Source organism: Cryptomeria japonica, chromosome 7 (assembly GCF_030272615.1).
Source record: "Cryptomeria japonica chromosome 7, Sugi_1.0, whole genome shotgun sequence".
In the NCBI taxonomy this organism is placed as follows: domain Eukaryota; kingdom Viridiplantae; phylum Streptophyta; class Pinopsida; order Cupressales; family Cupressaceae; genus Cryptomeria; species Cryptomeria japonica.
In genome coordinates, this window is record NC_081411.1 from 213,294,195 (window position 1) to 213,319,286 (window position 25,092).

Sequence of the window (25,092 nt, forward strand, 5' to 3'; positions counted from 1 at the left end):
AACTGTAATCTGATATAGATCTTGTAGAAAACTTGATCGACTTTTTATGATTAAATCAATTTGAGAAAATATTGTCTTTTCTGATTATTGCCTTTGCGAGTTTAATTTCTGTATTCGCCTTTAATTATGAAATGGCAAGAGTGCCTTGTTTGATAGGACCTTGTCGTATGGCTTGACTTGGGGTACCTGTTTCAGTCCTCGATTCCGAGTTGACTGTTGTATTGTGGTAGTGTCGTTGTTGATCATATCCTCTTTGTGTGAGTCGAGTGATGATTTGTGGTTGACCGTTGTTGTTCGGGTCTCTAGTTAGAGTACCGTCAGTAAGTGTTCATCTTTGAGTCGTGTTTGACCAAATGGTTGTCCTCTTCTTCTTGAACTCCGTCCGTCTGACCATGTGTATTCCCTGGTTTTGAGTTCGTCTGAGTTTAGTCTAGTGTCGTATGGGAAAGTGGCTTTCGATTGGGGGCCGCGCCCAAAGTGGCTGCTGGGTAACCCGTCGGAAGTGAGTCTAATAAGTGATAACCTTTAAGTAGATTAGAATGTAATCTCTAAGTAAGATAAATGTGCCTCACACATGGGACGAGTGCTATCATAGACTCGACATGCTGTGAGAAGGCCTGAAATGGAAAACCATCATCCTTGTCACCATGAGAGGATGTGTGGGTCCACATGAGGCTTGGTTGGGCCAGAAGCTCGGATTAGGTTGCCAGGGTGACCTAGTGTATGGGGACGGGACCTATGAAGACTTGCCATGGTATCCATACTAGGTTGTGTGATGACACTTGTCCCTGCGTTCGCTAGTGTGTTGTCGTTTTGTCCTGTTAGGAGTACCTTTGTGGGTCGTCCTTTTGTCTCTGCCCTTGCGAGTATCGGTTTCATGTTAGTCCTTGGGTGGTGATGACTCAGTTTTTTGGATGCTCTTCTGGGCCTTTGTATTAGCTTGATTTTATTCAGCTGGATCCTGTTCTTTTCAGGGATCGTTTATGTATTGATTGACCGATGCGGTCGCTTGTATATTATTTATATTTCGCCTTGATGGCCAGATTGTAATTGGTGTAACCTCTTGTATTCTTAACTTTATTAATTATCAGAGGGGTCTTGCAGTTGAGCAGACCCGGAGATGTAGCCCTTTAGGGGTGAACTCCAAGATCATTATGGTGTTATGTGATGTATTCTCTTATGTTTCCTTTATTCAGCTTTATCATGTATGATTAACTTATGTTAGAATGGTTAAGTGGATAAATGGAATTAACTTTAAATGCTTATATTCAGTCCCTTCTTGAATGCCATGTTGATCGAATGCATAAGTGGTTTAGATGAGATGTATCGTAGATGCATGTATGCAATCGTCTTTTAAAATGCAATGAATTGGAATATGAAGGAATGTAACTTAGAGTAATGGAATCTATTCAGTTGTGGTTAGAAAATTAAGTATGCTTGAAAAGATCTCATATGTTTATGATGAAATTCTAGTGTGTTAGAATGTTAGATGTATGGCTTGTATTTTTATGAAAAGCTTGAATGAAGATTATGAATAGATCTTAATGGATGAATCTTTGCTTGTGATATATATTTCCATATTTTGAAAGAAATTATCCTGATTAAGAATTATCTCGTTATTAAGATAATCAGCTTATTGGATTAATTGTGTGAGTTAAGTGAATTGTGAAATTTAAGTAATCTCGTTGGGAAACTCTTTAGGTGTTAGTTGATGTCTTCCGCTTTGTAATCTGAATCTTTGATAGCTTGTTGTATCTTAATGTGGTGTAACTTTAAAAAAAAAAAATTATTGCACTCTATTCTTGTATTATGGCTTAATCCCTTCGGGGTTTCCTGGCGGGGCATTACATTTGGTATCAGAGCGCATGTTTCAAACATTGGGATCTCTGGTGTCGTGTGTGCCCTCCATTTGTGTGAGGTGTATCGACCTTATGTGTATGCTTGTCTTCCTTTTGCATGTGAGTGATTGAGCAGACCTTAGCTTGTGTGTAACGTGTGTGCGTTCACACCTTGTTTTCGCCTTCTTGATGTTGGCATTTGAGTGTTTATATGTGCATTGTGTGCTTATTGATGTCTTGGTCTACGATTACTCTTATTCTGAAAGAGAGTCGTATGTACCTTTCCTTATTGAGTGTTGTACTCTTTAGACTAATCCATTTGGGTTGGTCCGTGCTTGTCTTGAATCTGAAAGTGCGAATTGCATTTGTTTAAGATTATGATCTAGCTTAGTGTTGTCCACTTGAAGGACTTGTATGGCAATTATTGAATGCTTATTTTGTAGAAAATTAAATGACTATCACCATTCCTCTCTTCTTTCTGGAAATTAAAATGATTAAGATATGTGTAATTATCTTTGATTCGAGTTTTCTTGTTTGCAAGAGAGAAAAGGGTGTGACTTCTTGAACCCTTGAGTGAGCCTCATGATGCTTATGTTTTTAGATTATTAAGGGGCTATGGGTTTTAAAGTTAATAATGGCTATTGGGAGAAAACTGTATGTGTATGTTTAAAGAATTCTCCATGTGTATTTTGTAGGAGTAGCATGATTAAATTCTATCTTAGAAGGTGCATTGCTATGCGAATAGTTGAATTATGTGAAACTGCTTGGTTTGTAGAAGTATTAAAAAGAGCATGTTATTGTAGCTTCAAGAGAGTATTAATGTGTTTTCCGAAAGATTGTCTTATGTGGTTCATTAAACCAGTTTGATTGAAGATTTATTTTAGCAAATGCTCCATTGGACTCGCTTTTGGGTATATGTAATTACCTTAATGTGTGTAGAAAGTGCGAATGAAAAGCTTGTTTGATGTGCATGCATTAATATGTTCTATTTGGTTAATAGCTCCTTGCTTATCTTTGATCGTAATGTGATCTTCTCTAATAGGTTGCAAATTATGACATGTGTCTATATTGTATTATTATAAGTGAGTGTTCTTAAGAGGTCTTGCATTATCGAAAAGATTGCCTCTCTTGATCTCTGTTTTGTTTGGAAAACTAGAACCTCCTGTTGCAACCATAATTATTGGAAGTGTTTTGTTAGGCTAATTGTCATCCTTCTAACGGTAAAGAAATGAAAACCGTGTAATTAAAATGATAGGCTTATAGTGAGAAATTTTGTAATGTAGTCCGATCTGTTGATCTTGCGTTTTTGTAGGAAATAAGTTTGGTTATCAAACTCTCTTTCCCTTCTCTTTGCCTAATCATAAGATTTATAGAAATGATATTAAAGAGTGCATTGCTTTAAATAGAATGTTTATAAACCATGTGAAATTGTATGTTTGCTTTTGGGCTTCTTTTGGAAAGATGAAAGTCTTAAGCTTTAGAAGTGAATTTGCATAGTTAGTAATTTCATTCGAATGCTTAGTGAAATTTAAGAAAGATATAGGAATGATGCTATTTCCTTATATAATTGTGAATTGTTGATAATTTCAGTACTTGTATCTAGAGTAAACTTGATTCAGTTATTTATATAGAAAGCATAATTGGAATCTTCCTTGAATAGATGTTAGCATACTGAAAAGTACTCCCCGTAAACGTGACTAAACCAGTGCTGGTGTAATTGTGTGTATTGTAAGAAACCAGTGCTTATTATATGTGCCCATGGATTGGTGAAGTAATCAACCATGGAGGATATGATGCTTATGAGTATGGGAAACCATACTGTTTATGTGATGTTGCTTATTTGTTTCCCTACTGAGTACCAAACCTCGAGTTGTGGGTAACTCAGTATGTTAAGGGGTAGTATTCGAAGTAACCGTTCCTTGAATAGTATGGATTGGCGTACGAGTAATGTCGGTGCGAAGTGACTTTAGCTTCTCTACTTCGAGGAATGATATAGTTGTACTACTAAACTGTATCAAGGTGTACTCAATACTTTCCCTTTTGATGAATCTATTTTATAGGTTTATGTGTGTCAGCCTGTTCCTCTCCTTCATTTGAGCATCTTGGATGGTGATTCTTGTGGATAGTGATGGTGTAATTTGGAGGATCCTTTGCCTTGTCTTCATGAAAGGTAGGTTTATTCACATGTGCTGCCAGTTAGTATGTGTTGGTGGGCATGTGGGTGGACCATAGTCATGTATACCTCTGACTTACGGCGAGTATCCTTATAGATACGTCGCTATGCGGGATGTGACCTGCGCGTGCTTGTTCCGCGAGGTACACTACCATGCGGGATACGTCCATTGTGTGTTTTCTCCACTTGGGGTATTGCCATGCCGCGTGACGATGTGATGCGGGGTGATGTCGAGGTGCACACCGCCATGCCATGTGGGTAGTGTGACTATGTCGCACCACATGATGAGCTACTGCAATAGCTAGTGAGTTGTTCCTTCCTTCCTCGTTGGTGGCTAGATGCTAGTCACACAGTGATGTTATGTGTAGTTGTGATATTCTTTATATTTCTTTGGGGATCAGCAATTTATTTTACTTTGACTTTGAAGGTTTAGCCACGATCTTGTGATCTTTTGCACCTTTGATTTGGTGTTGAAATTCTGGATTATTTTCTTGTCTTACTATTGGAATTGATAATTTATTATCTTTATTCTTCTGTACTTTGGTGGCTAAACTGGTTTATACTTATTGTTTTCGGACGCTGGTCTTGTGTCGAGATGTGAAATTCCTCTCCAAGGACGTATGATACGGAATTGGTAGAGTGTGTGCGAGGAAGTAGATATAGGGAACCGTGAGGATGGGGGGTATGTGAGGCTGTGATGCAGCTAGTACCCACTACCTACCTATGTGTGGTGACTATCTCTTGGAGGCTAACCACCTTGCTCAACAAGGGATATTCACAAGGGTCTTGTATGGAAGGTGGCACCGCTATGGTGTGCCTAGCACCATCGAGCCTTGAGTGAGATATTGGATATATTTATGATCATATTGTTGTTCTGAGATCAGGCATAGAGATGCTGATCGTGCATGTTATCTTTGACCGAGCATTAGACATGCTCACATGTGGCCTTTTCTGTTATGCATTCCAATTATGTGGATGGTTATTATTGTATCATGGAGTAAATTGTGTTAGCTTGTCACTATGTTATGGGACATAGTCATTGGAAAGTTGTTCTTATGCCTGGCAAGTGTAATCAATTGAGTTATTTATGTTGCTCTTATTTATTGAAAGTTAATTTGGTTGTAGAAATTGATATTTAAGCTAGTTCTATGTTATAAAATTTTATGATAAAGATGGATTGGTAAAGGAAATTGATCTTGATGGCATGTTTTCTGGTCATGCTTGGTAGATGATTATGGTAATTGTTGTTTACCTCTTTGTAATGCGTTAATTTGGTTTAATGAAAGGAAGAAAATTCTTGTTTCTCTGCTACGATTGTAGATAATTCCTAGAATATTTTAAGGAATGTATGGTTCTAGATGTATCTTGCCAATGGATTATGGCGTTTGTGAAGGATTTTGCAATGAATATTTCATTTATTTATGGAAAGATTTCTATGTGCAATTTGATCTTTGTTGAATGAGTTTCAGGGCTGATGCGTACGATATGTTCTCCATCTAGCCTTACGACTTCCAGGAGTAAGTCGGAACCTAGGGGGGGAGAATGTAGTACCCCTGCCCTAATCAATCTCTAACCTTGGTTTAATCTTGATTAGTTTATCTTAATATAATGTTAAAGTCAGATGTTTGATTTAACGCATAGCTGTTGATGTGGTTTTCACACTAGTTGTATGCTAGTTGTTTAGTGTACCTATTTCATGGTATTAATATCGAGCTAACGCTCTCATTAAGTTATTATATATGTATGCATGTATGATCTTTGGTTGCAGGAGATTTCAGGTACAACGCCGCATGAGTGCGAGGTTCGTCTTCACCTGGATTTGTAGGTTTGAGTGTACCTTTTTAATCCTTAGAGTTGGATTAGGTGGTCGTAAGACCCTGGTTGACCTTCATCGTGCTCGAGTGAGCATCGTCAGTCGTCGTCGGTGTTCCCTTTTTGTTTGGGTTTGCGAGTTATCTGTTTGGTTGACCTTCTCAGTTTGCGTGCTTGGTGTGTATGGTTAAATTGATTAAGTAGTCCTTAGTAATTATCTTGATTAAATATGCGTTTGTGCATTGAAGATTAATGGGCTAAATTAATCGGGATTTCATTATGCGATTTTCGTTGATATTGGATTGCTCGTTTTAAATTGGAAGTAAGTTCGATTAAATGCATTTTATATATGCTGTTGAAAAAGAAAGTTTTGTATTTTATCGCAATAGACTTAATTGTATTCTGTTGGCTTTTGAAATTTGAAAGGTTAAATTGAATTGATTGAGGAAATCGATTTTGGATTTGAAAAGCAAGTCAATTTGTTGTGATAGTTAGAAAGGATTAAATTTTGAGAATTATTTGTAAATAAAAAATTTTAAATTCCAAAAATAGAATTTTTGGTCAACTCTTCCATATAACCCAAAATTTGGGGAAAATTGAAAAGATGGACATTTATGGAGAAGTTTTGGTTGGAAAAAAAATAAAAAAATAAAAATATTTTGGGAGATGAAATTGGGGGTTTTGGGAGGAGTTCTTCTGGATCTGGCAGGATTGGGCTCTCCTTCAGCTCTTCCAGGAATGCGTATGAAGGTAGGAATTACCTTAACTGCTCTATTGGTAGAAAACAATATCTAGTTGCTTCATTGTGTTAAAATGGAACCTGTTGGCTCAATATGAGTCTTTGTTGAAAGATTGGGTTGGGGTTGGGAAAACTTACCATTCTGGAAATCATATTGTTAGTCTCTTTATGAGACTGTGTTTTATTATTATGGGGTTTGCTGTGTTGAAAGGAAGTGTTTAAACCCATATCTCTAATTAGAGAAAGATGGATTTCTTGTATGTTTAATCGAAATATAGAATTTCGGACCAGTTCATTGTTATTCCATTTTTTTTTAGAAAACGAACTGTGTGTTTAAAAGAAAATATAATTTAAGTCACTGTGCGTTTTGTTTTTTTTGTGACTGTTGTTGGGGTTGGAGGGCGGGGAGCGGAGCTCCACCCGCTCCTCCTCCCCTTTCCCCCCCGCACGTTCCCCGCTTGCTCCCCCGTTTCCCTGGTTCTCCACAATTGGTGTGTGGCCGTGGCAGTCGCGGCTCACGGCGGTGGCCGCAGGGGCCGCGGTGGCCGCAGGGCGCCGCGGACCTGCGGGCACCACCGTGAGCGCCGCCCGCGAGCCTTCTCGGCGCTGCGGCTAGGGCACGGCCCGCCCTCGCCTCGTTTTTTTAAAATGCGTTTTTTTTTGTTGGTTGTTTTAAGTCATAGTTTTTAAATGGTTTTTTTTTTAATGTATTTTTTTTTAGTATTCAAAAAAATGCATATGATATGTAATATCATTTTAATTTATGTTATTTTAATTCTGAGTTTTAATTAGTTCTTAAACTTGATTAAGGCGGCATAATAGTGGCAAATGCTAGTTGATATTGATTAATTTTATAATGGAGTTTATAGGTTAATTGTCATTCAACTTCATTTCGTGACTTATGCCCTCTGTCTAATTAAGTTCTACAATTGTTATTTCGCAATTGAATATTGTTGTTTATATTCTTATTGATCTTGGATTAATAAATCTAGATCTTACCTTCTAGCTGATTAGAGCATTTGGCTAATTGAGGTATTATTGTTTAAAAACAAAATAGAATAATGTGTTATTGGAAAATCGTTGAAATACGATGTAATTACTATTTGATGATGTTAAATATTATCTTAGAACATATCATTTGAGTAATCGAGAAGTGAGTGAGATATTTTACCATTGATCGTAGAAATTGAAACGATGTGCTTTTGGAAATGATTATCTTCATTAGATTCTCTTTTCATAATTATATTCTGTGATCCGTATTATGCATCTGGGATTGAAAAATATGAAACTGTAGAGGACGGTTTTGAACCAGTATGTTTATGACGTTTTGATTGGAGATTAAATACCTTGTTTAATTGATTAGTGGTTGTCTGAGTTTTATTAATATGAATTTGGTTTAAAAACTCTTTATGGCTTTATATGTCTGTTCGATGCTTTGAACCTTCAAGAGTTAGAAAACCAAGAACAACTTATCCCTAGATGAGGTAGATAACTGTAATTTGATATAGATCTTGTAGAAAACTTGATCGACTTTTTATGATTAAATCAATTTGAGGAAATATTGTCTTTTCTGATTATTGCCTTTGCGAGTTTAATTTCTGTATTCGCCTTTAATTATGAAACGGCAAGAGTGCCTTGTTTGATAGGACCCTGTCTTATGGCTTGACTTGGGGTACCTGTTTCAGTCCCCGATTCCGAGTTGACTGTTGTATTGTGGTAGTGTCGTTGTTGATCATATCCTCTTTGTGTGAGTCGAGTAATGATTTGTGGTTGACCATTGTTGTTCGGGTCTCTAGTTAGAGTACCGTCAGTAAGTGTTTATCTTTGAGTCATGTTTGACCAAATGGTTGTCCTCTTCTTCTTGAACTCCGTTCGTCTGACCATGTGTATTCCCTGGTTTTGAGTTCGTCTGAGTTTAGTCTAGTGTCGTATGGGAAAGTGGCTTTCGATTGGGGGCCGCGCCCAAAGTGGCTACTGGGTAACCCGTCGGAAGTGAGTCTAATAAGTGATAACCTTTAAGTAGATTAGAATGTAATCTCTAAGTAAGATAAATGTGCCTCACACATGGGATGAGTGCTATCATAGACTCGACATGCTGTGAGAAGGCCTGAAATGGCAAACCATCATCCTTGTCACCATGAGAGGATGTGTGGGTCCACATGAGGCTTGGATGGGCCGGAAGCTCGGATTAGGTTGCCAGGGTGACCCAGTGTATGGGGCCGGGACCTATGAAGACTTGCCATGGTATCCATACCAGGTTGTGTGATGACACTTGTCCCTGCGTTCGCTAGTGTGTTGTCATTTTGTCCTGTTAGGAGTACCTTTGTGGGTCGTCCTTTTGTCTCTGCCCTTGCGAGTATCGGTTTCATGTTAGTCCTTGGGTGGTGATGACTCAGTTTTTTGGATGCTCTTCTGGACCTTTGTATTAGCTTGATTTTATTCAGCTGGATCCTGTTCTTTTCAGGGATCGTTTATGTATTGATTGATCGATGCGGTCGCTTGTATATTATTTATATTTCGCCTTGATGGCCGGATTGTAATTGGTGTAACCTCTTGTATTCTTAACTTTATTAATTATCAGAGGGGTCTTGCAGTTGAGCAGACCCGGAGATGTAGCCCTTTAGGGGTGAACTCCGAGATCACTATGGTGTTATGTGATGTATTCTCTTATGTTTCCTTTATTCAGCTTTATCATGTATGATTAACTTATGTTAGAATGGTTAAGTGGATAAATGGAATTAACTTTAAATGCTTATATTCAGTCCCTTCTTGAATGCCATGTTGATCGAATGCGTAAGTGGTTTAGATGAGATGTATCGTAGATGCATGTATGCAATCGTCTTTTAAAATGCAATGAATTGGAATATGAAGGAATGTAACTTAGAGTAATGGAATCTATTCAGTTGTGGTTAGAAAATTAAGTATGCTTGAAAAGATCTCATATGTTTATGATGAAATTCTAGTGTGTTAGAATGTTAGATGTATGGCTTGTATTTTTATGAAAAGCTTGAATGAAGATTATGAATAGATCTTAATGGATGAATCTTTGCTTGTGATTTATATTTCCATATTTTGAAAGAAATTATCCTGATTAAGAATTATCTCGTTATTAAGATAATCAGCTTATTGGATTAATTGTGTGAGTTAAGTGAATTGTGAAATTTAAGTAATCTCGTTGGGAAACTCTTTAGGTGTTAGTTGATGTCTTCTACTTTGTAATCTGAATCTTTGATAGCTTGTTGTATCTTAATGTGGTGTAACTTTAAAAAAAAAAATTATTGCACTCTATTCTTGTATTATGGCTTAATCCCTTCGGGGTTTCCTGTCGAGGCATTACAGAAGGTTCCCCACGCACATGTGAAGGTTTTCTTCTCTTGATCTTCAGGTGCTATCTTGATCTGATTGTAACCAAAGAATCCATCCATTAATGAATACATCTCATATCTAGCAGTCATATCTACTATCATGTCAATGTTGGGCAATGGAAAATCATCTTTTGGACATGCCTTGTTGAGATCCCTGAAATCTATGCAAACTCTAATAGATTTGTTTGCTTTTGATACAGGTACTATGTTGGATATCCATTCTACATAGTCTATAGCTCTGATAAATCTAACTTTTAGCAATTTCTCTAGTTCAGCCTTGACTAGTAGTGCCACATGAGGATGCATTTTTCGGAGTTTTTGTTTGACTGGTTTAACTCCTGGTATAATAGAGAGATGATACATGATGAGATCAGGATCTAGTCCTGGCATATCTGAGTATGTCCATGCAAAGTTAATCTTCTTTTCTAAAAATAGATTGGTGAAATCTTTTAACTCTTCTGCTGACAGTGATTGGGCTAAATGAATGACATGCGGTATCTCTTGACTCCCAATGTTCACTGGCTGAGTTGGTTTGATCAATATGGAAGATCTCTCCTAGAAGTGGCTCGGCAGTATATCAAGTACCTCACCTTTAGGCGCCTCATAGAGGTTTTCACCTTTGGGTATGTCCTTTATTTTCTCTTTTTTAGAGTCTGACACCGCCACAATGTGGTTTTCGCTATCAGATCTTTTATTCTTATTTTTCTTGTTTTTGTGACTAAGATACTTGATATTCGCTTCAGTCATGTTTTCATTTTGTTCGCTGGTGGAAGAGTACATGGGTTCAACTGCATTGAGATAGTAGGCTAGTGTATAGTCATTGGCAAAAATAGGCACGTTCAAGGGTTGGTTATAAAGAGTATTATCAATCAGTTCTAGATGTATTAAGGATAAGGTTGGTATAGGCTCAAGGGAGTTCACGGTACTATCATCATTGTTTCGAACTGACTAGTCGAGTTCCATAATACTACTATGCGTATGTGTCTCGAGACTAGGAAGATTTATGACACGATTATCGTCATTCATGTTAGTATTTATTGGACCTAACTCAACCAACCTACTTCTAGCATCATCGTGTACTTCATACTAGGCTACATACAGTGGTATAATAGTAGACAATATTTCATTATTCATGATAGAGTAGTCATAATGCGTTGTTGAATAGTTGTTGTCATAGATAGAGCTCCTGTCTGAGCCATCAGAGTCATAGGATGGAGTTGCTGACTCATCTTCAAGTGGTTTAGTGAAGGTATATATAGTATCAACACCCACATCCTTGATGTTGCAAGTTCCTTCTTGATTTGGTTCATTGATTGCTTGCATTTGACACACTTGTGGACATGAATTTGATGATTCTGTTAACCCTTGTCGTCTATTCCATTCAACTTCTTTTGGACTGATGATTGGTTCTCTTGCTCTAGCTTCTAGTTCTTCTTGTGTGATTCCGTACTTGATTTGTCCTGTCTCATTAGGATAATTGGTAAGTGAAAGACTTGCTTGTGTCCTTTCTTTCTTCAGTTGTCGGTCATAGTCTTCTTGTCATTTTAATTTGATTTCTTCTATTTCCTTTTGCATTCTTAGGCATATCAGCTCTTGTGCGTCATCTATGGTATCCTTGAGTTCTTCAAGTGTTTATGTAGTAGATGTATCTGAGATGTAATCTGGACCCCATTCATACTCATTTGAATCAGTTTCTGAGTCATCTACCTGTTGTCTGCCAGTATATGTGACTGGAATGTTCAGTGGTGCAAACAATTCTCTGATTCTATATATTTCATCTCTCATATTCTCTGGAGCATCTACTTCATGTGGTATCATAGCTGATACAACTGGAACTTGATTACCATCTATTTCCTTTCCCTAGGTGGGTAATTCTTTTTGTTCACCATCACATTCCTCCTGAGTTTTTTGAGTATTAATTTCTTGTGTTGTTAGAGGTAGTACCTTTTTCTTCCACTTACGTTGATGGCAAGGTGTGTGCTTCTGATCTGATGACTTTCTTGGATCATATCCCAGTCTAGCTTTATCATTGGTCAACTTAGTTTGTAGCTGAATAGGTTCAACAATACCTTTTTGACATTTGTCGAGAGGACCAATACCTGAATATCCCATGCGTTGAAGCATCTTATAGCTTGGACCATATTGCGTTGGAGAAATCTCACAATGTCATATTTCTTTATCTGCACTATCTTCTTTGAAGAGTGATTTAAGGACATCATCCCCTTCTATTTCATCTGCAAGAGAAGTAGAGGACTGTATAAAGGTGCCATCATAAATGACTTTTGGAGTTGAAGTTTGTGGCCTCATGCCCTCTGATGGTTTTCTTGACTATCTTGGTGATGGAGGAAGAGACGCGAGTGAGAGTATAGGCTCTATCTTGTAACCATCCATGCCAGTGTTTGTGATTTTCAGTTTCTTTTCCAAATCTTTTAGCAGAGATTCTGAACTTTCAGCTATGGAAGCTGCTCTATTATTAGGAACAAAAGCATCAACACCTTGTGTTAATGCATTGCAGGCATAGCTTGTATCGGCAAGAATACTGACCTGTACTCCATTATAAGGAAACTTTAGACATTGATGGTACATAGATGGTACTGCTTTCATTTCATGAATCCATGGCCTACCTAGTAAGATGTTGTATGAAAGATGAAGATCCAGGACTTGAAAAATGATATCTCTCTCCACAGGTCCTACTTTGATTGGTAATGATACCAGTCCCTTAGAAGTTCTTTCTTCTTTATCATAAGCCTTGATTGTTATCTTCTTTGCTGGATCAATAACATTTTCAGAGAATCCCAGCTATGTTAATAGATTGTAAGAACAAATATTCAACCCAGTGCCTCCATCTATCAAAACACGTTTAACGCGGTGTTTATGGATCATGGCTTCAATGTGTAATGGCTAGTTATGTGGATGACTCGGTGAGTTATCATCTTCTTCAGAGAACGTGAGGTAATGAGGGGAGATCAGGTGAGCTACCATAGATTGAAATTGATCTACGTCTAAATCTTTTGGAACACTGATGGTAAGTAGAGCCTTGTCTAGGACTTCTTTATGAGCAGAAGAGATCTTAAGCAGTTCTAGAATGGAGATCTGAGCATTGGTTCTCTTTAATTGTTCAACAATACTATAGCCAGGAGAAGACGATGAAACTAGTTGCTTTGATTTGGCCATGATTGTGTCTATTTGTTTATTTGGCAGTTTTGATGTTGTTTGATCAAAAGTGGAGGAACTATCTCCTGGGAGAGAAATCTTCCTTTGAGCACGAGTAACGACATTAGCAGCTTGTGCTTGATTTTGATGATCCTGGACTATGATCACATTGCAATATTCAGGTTGAACAGATTCAATCATGTTGATCACATTATCATTGTTAGTGTAAGTATAATTGACTCTAGCTCCTCCCTTGGATTTTGAGGAATCTTCTTGTTCATAAGTGGGTAAGGGATCTTTAAAGGCCTTATGATCAGCATTAGTTGCATGATTTCCCACAATGATCTTGCCTGCATCAATGAGATCTTGTATTTCATGGCAGAGTTTCATGTAGTGGTTTATGTTATGTCCCTTGTTTCGATGGTAGTCACAGTACTCATTTTCTCTCCACCATTTGGGTCTAATTTCTGGGTCATAGGGTCGGGAATTGTCTGGCAGTGTTATCAGATTATTTGCCAATAAAGTTTTAAAAGCTGATTCATATGACTCATCTAGAGGAGTAAACTCACGCTTAGGCTTTGAGACCCAAGGTTTGTCTTTAAACCACTCTCTTGTTTTCTTTGGGGGATTCTCTGTTGTAGTTTCAGCTGCCTTGAGTGCTTGTGTGCCACTGGCTAAGTTAAATATTGTGGATTTTGTTTTTTCTTGAATAGTATCTACCACTCCATCGCTAACAACATTCTTGTTGCTGTCTTTGCTATATTTCCAGTATTTACTCTTTTCTTTAGAGCTAGAACCTTGCAATGTTTCTTTCCAAAGTGACATATCTCCCTTTTTGATAAGTACATCTTCCATTCTCAGGGTGTTATCTACCATTTTGTTGAATGAAGGGTGCACTTGCATCTGGACACTGTATTTCAATTCAGGGACTAAGTTGTTGATGAAGATGTCCATTTTCTCAAGATCTGGGATAGTCCGTGAATATCTAGAGAACATCTTTCTCCATCATTGGAGGAAAGTGAGAAAGGGTTCTCCTGTCTTTTGTCTGGTACTGCAAAGCTCTATCACAGTGACTGGATGATGAATTTTGTATGAGTATTGTTGCAAAAATAGTTGGATTAGTTCTTCAAACGTTTTTATCCCTTTGGATAGACTTGCGAACCATTCCATTGCTTGACCTCCTAAACTCCTTGGGAAAAGGTGCATGAGGTATGTTTGATCATGCATGAACTCCATACAAGCGGCACAGAACTCTCTGACATGATCTTGAGGATCTAAGGTACCATCATACTTGTCAAATTTTGGTATCTCAACTCGTGAAGGAAATGGAGACATGTAAAGGTTTTTGTCAAATGGGAATGGGCATATTGTGTCCAAAGAATATTGTTTTGGCGTTTTATCTTTGTTTTCTATTCTTGTGACTGCAGTTTGTAATGCTTGCATTTGTTTGCTCATTTTTCCCCATGGTGTCTCTTCCTCTTTAGCAACGAGGGCCTCCACATTATAACCAGTAGGGGGTTTGGCACCTTGTTTTGCTAATTCTAGGAAATAGTCTTCTGTTTCCCTAGCCATGATGACCTTCATCATTTTTCAGAATTCTTTATTATTCTGACATCTATGTACTTCATCTTTAGGAGGTTCAGGAAGCTCAGACTTAGTTAATGAATCGTTGTTAGTGGCATGATTGCTGAAGTCATCGTGAGTGTTTTGTTTATTAGTTTCTCTTTCTTGTCTTTCCCTAGACATGGTGGGAGATAGGGGCTGATCGAAGATTGGTATATCATAAACTGGTATCTGTGATGAGGACGGTATCTGTGATGAGGACAGTTTATTGTAAAAGGGGTTTTCTTTGAAGAATGGATTAAGAGAAGTAACTTAAGATCTGGTCTGGTTTCAAGAACGATCTATCCTGTGTAAGACGTTATCTAAGTTGACTTAGGTTTGATAAAATGTTCGTTTGAACTAGCTTAAAGATGATCGACAAAATCATGCAATGCAACGACAGAGGTACACTATCAAGGTTGTTTATGCTCAAGAGGATGATAACCAGTTTTAGGCTTGTTGTAGACTGATCTAGGAAACTTTGACTATTTTGACTGACAAGATCAGGAATTCATATGACAGAGGATTGGATAGAGACAAGATTCTGACAGACAGAGTTTCAATGACTGACGACTACTAGTTTTTGATAAGGATTGATGTTTTGATGACTGATAAAGACTAGTTTGGACACGGATAGAGTTTATCACTGAATTGTTTGATATTGTTTCATTTGTTTTCTCCAGTTTTGGTATTCCAGTTTTAGTTTTAGGGATGAAAACATAGAAAACATGCAAGATATATAACAATTCAATCACAACACGCTAACCCTATGGAAGTTGGCTTAGAGAAGAAAACCTTTGCTTGCTGACTTAGGTACACACCCAATAGCTAATCAGAATACGGTCACTGAGTCTCACGAAATGGATTCTTAACGCTGTATTAGCTGACTCCAAATGCTAATGGGGGCACGATATGGCAAGTGTCTTGGGAGAGTTACTATCTCTCTTGCACAAATATTATCAACCTTTCGGAGCTAAATCGGGTAGTTTCTATCTTATGGTTCTTAGTCAGGAATTCCGTTTGAAATTACCCCTTGAAGTCATGCAGGCATGATTGAGGCCTATAGCCTAACAAGGTATCGAAACAAGATGTAGTCACGTAAACGTGATTGAGACTGCGAGGCCCTACAAAATGCTCGATATGAGAGATCTCAAAGAGAAAACTCAAATAATCCCATCCTCTGAGACTTTAATCACCAGAGGCCTATTTATTATAGTGAGTTAGAATGCTCAGGTCCAGCTATACTCACTTGGGTCATTCTCACAGGGTGATTACTTTTTCCCACTGTGACAGGCCCGCTAAAGGTACACAAATCTCAAAACTTAGAAAAAAACTTCGAGGGTCCATATTTCTGATTGTCTATAAAAGACAAGAGCATACTCTCCTACCTCTTAGATTTTTCTAAAAACATGAAAGACAGATTTGTTCTTTAACCAGATAGCAATTTAAGTGCCTAAGAAAATACTAAATGAATACACAATGTTTAGTCGATTCTCCTTAGGCACCCTGCAAAACCAATATGTCAGTAGTCATTTTCTTCTTGATTCTTTGGCATGCGTATGTTTGATTGATAGATTCTTTGACAAGCGTCCTGCAAACATTAAAAGCCCAAAATTAGTTGCCAAAATAAAATAAAAAAATCATCAAAATAAAATTCTATCATGTAAACTGTAAATCAAACTAATCTAACAAGAATTTCCATTTTATGACTATCCTAGTTATGAAAATTTTTGATAGTACTACACTCTGTTGTTTATAACTTTTTAACAAAAACTAATTTGAACAATCGCTTCAGTGAAAATGTGGAAAAATTGGTTCTTCAAAACATATTAAAATTTGGGTTAGATCCAATAGTTCAATAAAAAGTTATGCCCTCCAAACCGAGACCATTTTTGACTATCATAGAAGAATAGGTAAAATGATAGTCCTGCACTCTGTCAATCATAACTTTCAAACCTAAACTATTTTGGAAAATCCGTTCGGTGAAACTATATAAAACTTTGTTTTCAACAACATATCCAAAATTTGTTGAGATCCAACGGTTCAATAAAAAATAATTCTCTTCAAACCGAGACCATTTTTGACTGTCATAGAAAAATGAGTAAAATAACAGTCCTTCACTCTGTCAATCATAACTTTTAAACCCAAATATTTTGGAAAATCCATTTGGTGAACCTGTAGATAACTTGATTTTATAAAACATATCACAAATTGGTTAAGATCCAACGGTTCAATAAAAAGTTATGCTCTCTAAACCGAGACCATTTTTTACTGTCATAGAAGAACAATGAAAAAAGAAAGATTTTTATTTGCAAATTTAACACATGTTTATTAGTTATAAAAACCAAACATTAAATTTGTTCAAGAAACATTAGAAATCTTGTAGTTGTGGGTTTGAGCCCCATGGTGGGCGCTAGAGATTGTGTGTGTGAAAAGTGGTATGAGAATCTGTATCTGCAAGACACAACACTTCAATCAAGTCATTACATGCATGGTTAATTAGATATAATCAATGAATAAATAAACCATAACAAATCAACCCATTGCCTTCTAAAAGATGCGAGTATAAGATTTCTCTCAAATTATAAGCAATAACAGTGACTAGACAACATCAAGACGAAGGATTTTATCTATATGAACATGATGAATGCTAGATGGATGCAATATTAATCTAACAATATTTTTGCAATATTAAACTAAATGATTTAATCAATATGAAATAATTAATATGCAATATTCAATGAAATCCTAGAGCAAAAACAATATAATAACAATATATTCTCCAGCCTCTCTTTGAATGAGAGATGAGCCTGAATTTATAGAAAATTCAGAAAGAAACCAATGGCTAAGATCAACTGATGATGAGTGGTCAAGATTTTCCAAGAGGAAGCACAATCCAGGTGAATTGATGTGATTGGATGCTTTTCTCAGTTTTAAAGGAAATTGAACTAAAATTAAGATTAAATCAAGAAAAACCTGATTTAAAGGAAATTGAACTAAAATTAAGATTAAAATCAGAAAAAAACTGATTTATTCTATATTTCATTCAATTTTGATATTCAATTGTTTTAATTGCTTTCTTTGAGATTATCTATCAATTTTTAATTTGTTTTTTTTCAAGATTATCTCCAATTGATTTCTTTTCTCAAATTTTAATTCTTTTTTGTCAATTAATTCCTTTTTTGATTTATTTCCATTTTTGAAGATTTGTGCTCAATTGATTTATTTAATTTAAATTAATTCCTCTTTCTTGATTTGTTTCCTTTTTTGAAAATTTATGGTAATTTGATTTATTTAATTAAATATGCTAGGATATTTAATTAAAATAAATAAGATAATTGTTTTTATTTGATTTACTTGGAATGATTTAATTAATTAAATAAATATTTAATTAATATTGATTGATTGATTTGCCATGTGACATTTGATGATTTTAGGAATTAATTGTGTGCTCAAGATTTATTTAATTGCCTTTGGTTAGGACCTTGGTGACGTTGTCGAGATTAGGGGCCTATGGTTTAGATGACCATTTTTAGGGTATTATAGAAGGTAGTTCTACCCCACCAAGATTCACTGATCATTGCTTGAGATGGTGCACAAATGCGAGAGATTGGAAAAACATCCCTCTAAGGTAGGTTAAAATAAGGCAATTCTTAGTTCCCAAAGGTGCCCAAAGGTCAATAATGCAACATAAGTACTTACGAGGTGAGTTTAAGGTAAAAGGTAATGTATTAAAAAAATGGTGAATGAAAAAGGCAAAATAGACTTTGAACAAATGTTTTAAATACTTTACAATTTCCAAGAGAGTGAGAATAAGAATTATGAAAAATACATTTCTCATCACCTTCCTTAATCTTATAAGTATATTTTATGGAAGAAAAAACAACATTCCTATCATTACTTTAATCTCCAAAAGATTCTTGTCGCTAACTTTTCTTGATTATCACTAGGGGTTGGTTTTGTCTCTTGAGATGTAGGAAAAGTTATGACAGTAGATGGAGACGCATTGTTTTCTACTATTATAATAGTTCTATTATCAAGGAGTCTTTGTATTCCATATTGAAAATTAGGACTATCATTTTCATTGTGGTCATTACTTTGATGATATGAGAAAAAGGGAGTATTTGAGGAAGAACAACATTTAGATGGATGATAGTGTTTATGTCTTGCAAAATAATCCTTCTACTTTTTCACTTTAAGGAGATCATCCATAGGTGAATGTTGAGGATCTCCTAAAGCTTCTTTACTAGTTTGTGAAGGAGGGTTTATAGTGACTTTGGTACCTTGTTCATACTTTCCAAGTCCTTGTCCACTATAAAATTATTTTGATATTATATTAACCACTCCTATACAAATATTTGAATTGTGAAGAAGGACAATTATCTTGAACTTTTGTACAATTTGTAGTGCAAAGACACCTATATGGATAAAAGTGAAAGATAGATGAAGAAGGAATATCCCTTGTAGGGAGATTCTCCTTTCTATCATTGTTCATATCCTATTTGATAGGTTGGGAAGGAATATCATTATCATACAAGGATTCATATTTACTTAATGTTATGTGGGCATAGATCATGAATAAAATTCATAACATCATCTTTTCGATAGGCGTGTTGATGGTTAAGAAAAGCTCTAGGAGAATAAGGGAAATCTAGAGAGATTGATACACCAACATTTTTATATTGCCCCCCTTGCACTAGGGTATGTGTATTAGAAGAAGATGGTGTCATGTTTCTCTTCAATACTTGCTCCCTATTAGAGAGATCATTGATAGAAGTATTGGATCTTTCTTCATTCACATGAGATACCCTAGAAGAGATACAAGTGCTATTTTTTTCAATGTCATTTCTACGATTACCATTGTCTACAAAGCTTCTATGTGATCTACATATGTAATACATTTTATTAAAAAATTTATCATAAAATAACATGCAACATAGATAAAAGCTTTGAGATGTGACTGATTAATATGAAATATCTTTGACATTATAAAAATGTGATATTCCAAAGTGTTATGAATGAAAAGAAGCAATGCATAGTGAAAGAAACCATTATCCAACACATGATTTTGATAAATGTGAGTAAAAAGAAATGTAATCATATATGAAATGACAAAAAAATTAGATTTAGTAAGTGCCATTATGAATACCTAAAATCAGATCTGAAAACACAAGTTAAAAATTATGTAACCCACAAGTCCAATTTAGCAAACTAAATTAGGGTTTTTATGTATTTAACTTCTAAATTTTTGTTTTTAATTGGAAATATGATCTCTGAGTGAAAATTAAAATGCATACAAATCAAATCTAAGACCATGAAAAATAAATTATCATGAAAGAAGTCAAGTTTACCAAACTGTAATGGTTGTAATTTAGAATTAGGATTTCAATTAAGATGATAAATCCACTAATTAGCCAAATTCATTCTTTAAAAAGGGGCAAATCCAATAAATCTATTCAAAATTCAAATGTAGAAAGGGTTGAAATTTTGATTAGATTCATTGGCTATGTTTGCCACCCTCTTTTGGTTGAAATGTTTAAAGGTGAGTTGTGAATCAGGGCAAATAGGTGATCATTGAAGTGACTCGATGAATACATAATGCTATAGATATGTCATAGAGAGACAAACTAGGATTTGGGAAAAAGAATAAATTTGAAACCTATTCTCAAATGTTCGGCTTGATTTTTCAGGACCAAGTAGCAAAAATCCACCCCAGTCCTTTAAATTTTCCTTCGTCAAAAGCTAAACATGTTCGTCACTATTGACTCTATTGGAATTCCCGAGTACAACTCCACACCTATTTTTTTGCACACAAACATAGAGGGAAATATGTTGTGGGCCCCGATTTAGGAATTGACCTTGAATAAAATAATACAAATACTGAAATAAACGTTAAGAATAGATACCTAAGATCTGTAATGACTGATATTGATGATTCAATTCTCTTTGAGTGTAATCATAAATTTGATATCTAATGGCATGACAAACACATGAACATGAAAAACCCTAATCACATGCACAAGCTTGCATGAAGATTACTGTAACTTTTCTCCACAATGCTTGAAGGATGAAATGCAACCTTGAATCTTTGAAAATGCTTGGTGATGAATGCTTCACGAATGCATGAATGATGGGGATAGTTTGTTATTGATATCTAGGTTAAAATGAATTGATAGGATGTCTTTATATAGGGTTCCCTAGGTAAATTACTGATTAGGTTGACCTCCAATGGTCATGTGTAGCCATATGGATCAAAAACTATCAAGGTGATATAGGACTTGCCCCATTTCAAATTGGGGTCTATTTAAGGGCGACCATGGCACTTTGGGACACTCAACAAAGACAAATGAGAGAGGGATCTCCAAGATAGGACCCACCAAATGTTGTTTATGACATCAACGTTGGAGAATAGGGTCAAACTGAACCTAGAGAGGGGATGGAGATAGGACATGCTAAAGTAGGAGCACAAACATGAGGTGTAAATTGGACTGGTTGCAATTTATGATGCTAGAAGATCTAGAAAGTGCTTTTCGACAAAACATTCCACATCCTAGTGCTCGAAAACAAAAAGTTGTGATATGGGAATTCAGACATCACATAGAACTTCCACTTAGTGGATTGGTGAGTTGAGCCTCATCATTATATTATATCATTTGTTTCTCATATAGAGATGAGTCCCTCTGTAGCTCCATTTCCAATCAACTCAAAACCATTTGACTCTTCTTCTTCTTTAGACAATTTACAAGATTCAAGTACAAGGGTTCCATAGTGGGACTCTAAAAACAATGCCACTCTAGAAGTCTCAAAAAATTCCCTTGTGAAAAGGGAATCCAAAACCTTTGATCTTTCAACTACATCTTTGGTTGCCCTAGTGTTGGATGGAGCTTGTTTTGAGGATGACATCGCTAATGATTGTCTCATGTAGAACACATAGATATCATTTCAATATGATCAGGCATAGACATAAGTTAAGAGGAGGAAATCTCCCTCGTCAAGACCCTCGCACCAAACGATGCTTATATGTTCAAAGAGAGGGGAAAACCTCAAATTTGTGATTAACCATGATTGTTGATAGATAATGTCTTAAGAACTTGTAACTTCATGTTATAATGGACTGACAAATTGTTTAGGGATATTAGAATTTTACCAAAGAACGAATAATCATTCTGCACCCTTGTCGTCACGACATACAAGTTATTATTGTTATTATTTCTCTATGATGTACCTATGGCTGCCCTTATGCATCAAAACAAAATATATTAAGAAACAAATGTCCAAGCCATTAGAGAATTGAAGTGCTAGGGAAAAACATAGGTAGGAGGTAAAATAGCGAGTCTCAACAAATATAAATAAAGCAAGTACAATTTATAAAGATCATCACTACTTTTATATCTCGAGATATTGACTCGTATCAAATATTTAATCCCCATTCTGACGAGTGAACTTCTCAATTCAAATACGTGGTGTTCTTTTTCATTGGTCAAGACTCGAAATTATCTAGACCACATGGAAACTTCATTCCAGTTTCCAGAATAACTTAAATACAGCAGTTTACGTGCCTTAATATTGATGTTGAGGAGTAGAGTTCCAAGTGCTGCTCTGTCAGTCAAGAATAAAATCTTTGGTCGTTTTCATAAATCTTTTCGTACTTTATCCAGTAGAACTTCAAATTTTACATATGATTTCATATGAAATTTCCATCTTTGATGACATATGCAGGCTTAAAGAAAGACAGCTGTTCATCTTCCCTTGATTTATGTAATTTACCAATTCTTGTTTGTCGTCATTATTAAGTTTTTTGACTGAATTATTAAATAAAAATTCTCTGTTCTTCAACGCACGCGGGTTTGACTGTTAAACCCTCCAAGCAGGAGTAGCAATGAAGCAACCTTCTATGGTGAGTACATCTATCCTGAGTTTCAAGAGACCATATTTAAAGAATCGACCCACCATGAAACAAAAATTATTCCAAGAAGAGCAGAGGGGTTTTGAAATGTTGGGGATTCAAAACTTTGCAGGAGTCAAGTACTAAAACGGCTAACCTCACTAATACATTTTTTTTTTCTGTTTCAATCTATGTAATCTGTCTTTTCAAGTTTAAGAAACATTCTATTTTTGTTGTAGGTTGAGTGAAAGTGGCAGTACTCCATATCGATCTCAAGAACTGAAGATGAATAATGTTGAAGGCTCTACATCGTCCAATGCCATGATTTCCAATTCTCGTTCAGATTTCCCCTTTGATTTAGCTATATCTTATATAGACCATGCTTTGTCCCCTTTTACTAATGAGGTAAACCCAAATTATTTGGTATTTTGGATTTAATAGTTATCATTAAGCCATTCTCAACGATGTTTGTTATTTTGGAATTTTGATCATAATAAGCTATAACTTGTTCATTCCATCATTTCATATTTGTAGGGCTCACCTTGTCAAATCAGAACAAAACTGAGGGATATAATGGCTCCCATTGCATCAGATTTTTCGCAGATTTGTGATGGTATTTCAGAAGTTTCAATAATGTTTTCAAGCGAGGTAATCAATTGTACTAATCTGAAAAGTATATGGAAAGAAACAACTGAATTTGTTATAAGTACTTATTTTTGTTTATTTTAAAAATTTCTAGTTCTTTCACTAATAAAAATGGTATATGTCTTCAAATTTTCTTATTCTTATTTCTTAAATCTCTAATTTAATAGATGTTTCTTCATTTTAATTAGGAATCCACTAGATCTCTATCTGGTTGAGTATACAGAGTGGCCATGGAATTATTGAAAGGAGTGGGGAATACACATTGGACTGCAGTGGCACTTTTAGCAATAGCTAAAGTGTTAGAAAGATTAGACAAGATTTCTACAAATGACAGGGATTGCATAGACCTTCTGAAAAGCCTGCTTGACCTTACTAAGTTTATCAAAATGGTGAAAGATATCAATTCTGATTTTGATAGAGTTATTTTAGCAAAAATGAAAGAAGCTCTACATTTGATATTGAGTGGTTCGATTTTGTGTCTTTCCTTTATCACAAGCAGTAAATGGTCCAAGTATGTACTTTACGCCATCTATTTCATTTTTGCTTTTATTGTGAACTCAAAAAAATAAAAACTGTCTACAGACATTTCTTTTACTGAAAGCATTCATTTTCTCCATGACATTTGTCTGATAAATTGGTACCACTGTTTATGAACAAAAAGGTTTGTGTTCACTAAGAGTATTAGCGAAGAACTTGTCTATCTACGGGGCAAAGTAGAGAGCATGAAAATTGATATTCTTCTTCGCATGAATCTCCTAATGATGAAATCTCTTACCACGCAACCATCAAATCAGCAAAATCTTACTGCACAGCCGCAGGACAGTAATGATCCAGGTAATTATTTCGAAGCCTTTTCACTGCACGTAGAATCAATAAATTAAATTATAGGAGAAGACTTTTTTAGGCGCACAACTCTGATCTAGAATGGTATAAATTCATAAGTAGAACAGTTTTTTTTCCCCTTTTCAGAGTGTGTCAATTTATGATTAGGAATATTGGAAAATTATTTCTACTTATCAAAGGTTCTATGATAAATAGTTTATAAGGTACAATATTTGTTGGATATCATGAAATAGATTGATTTTAGAGAAAACTTCATAACTAACCAAATTTGAATTGAGTCTTACAAATAGAGTGATTTCAGATGCCTCACTTTTATAATATAATAGTACTAAAAGAACTATTCATTTTTATGAAAGATGAATTCACATGAATCATAACTCATAAAATATAGATCATCCAGTTTTAATAGTTTTTTTAAAAATATATTATCAATTAATTTGTGATTCTATTTTTATTTCAAAGTAGAATGATTTCATTCTTACCTCTACAAAGATCATATTTTTACACAAAACAAAATTCGATTCTGATCTGAATTCGGGTGACAATACTTGAGTGAGAACCTGCGGTATCCTGATCTAAGAGCTTAAGGCGAAGCCCTGAAAGAACATGCCTACACTTATATGGGACAGGCCAAAATTTCAAGGGCTGAAAATGCCCCGAAAGCTTTCAAAAACGCCAAATGCTAACATATAGAAAAACTAGAAAAAATATAAAAATATTATTTTAAATATTTCAAATTTGTTTCTGATCAGATCCCTCGAAATCTTATAAAAAAAAATGAAGTCCAAATTCATTTCAAACTTCTGACCGATAAAGTTTAGCTGTGAATTTGAAATAACCCTGCACGCAATCCAATGACGTTGATTTCTAGATTAGAATTGTGTTCACCTATTATTAGAACTTATCTTTTTAATCAGCTGTAACATTGAGCTGTTAAATTGTACAAAAACAGGTGAAATGGCAAATATATTTACAAGAGTTCATAGAGCTTCAGACACCATTTCCCCAGAATGTGGTAACTGCAATAATCTTACCAG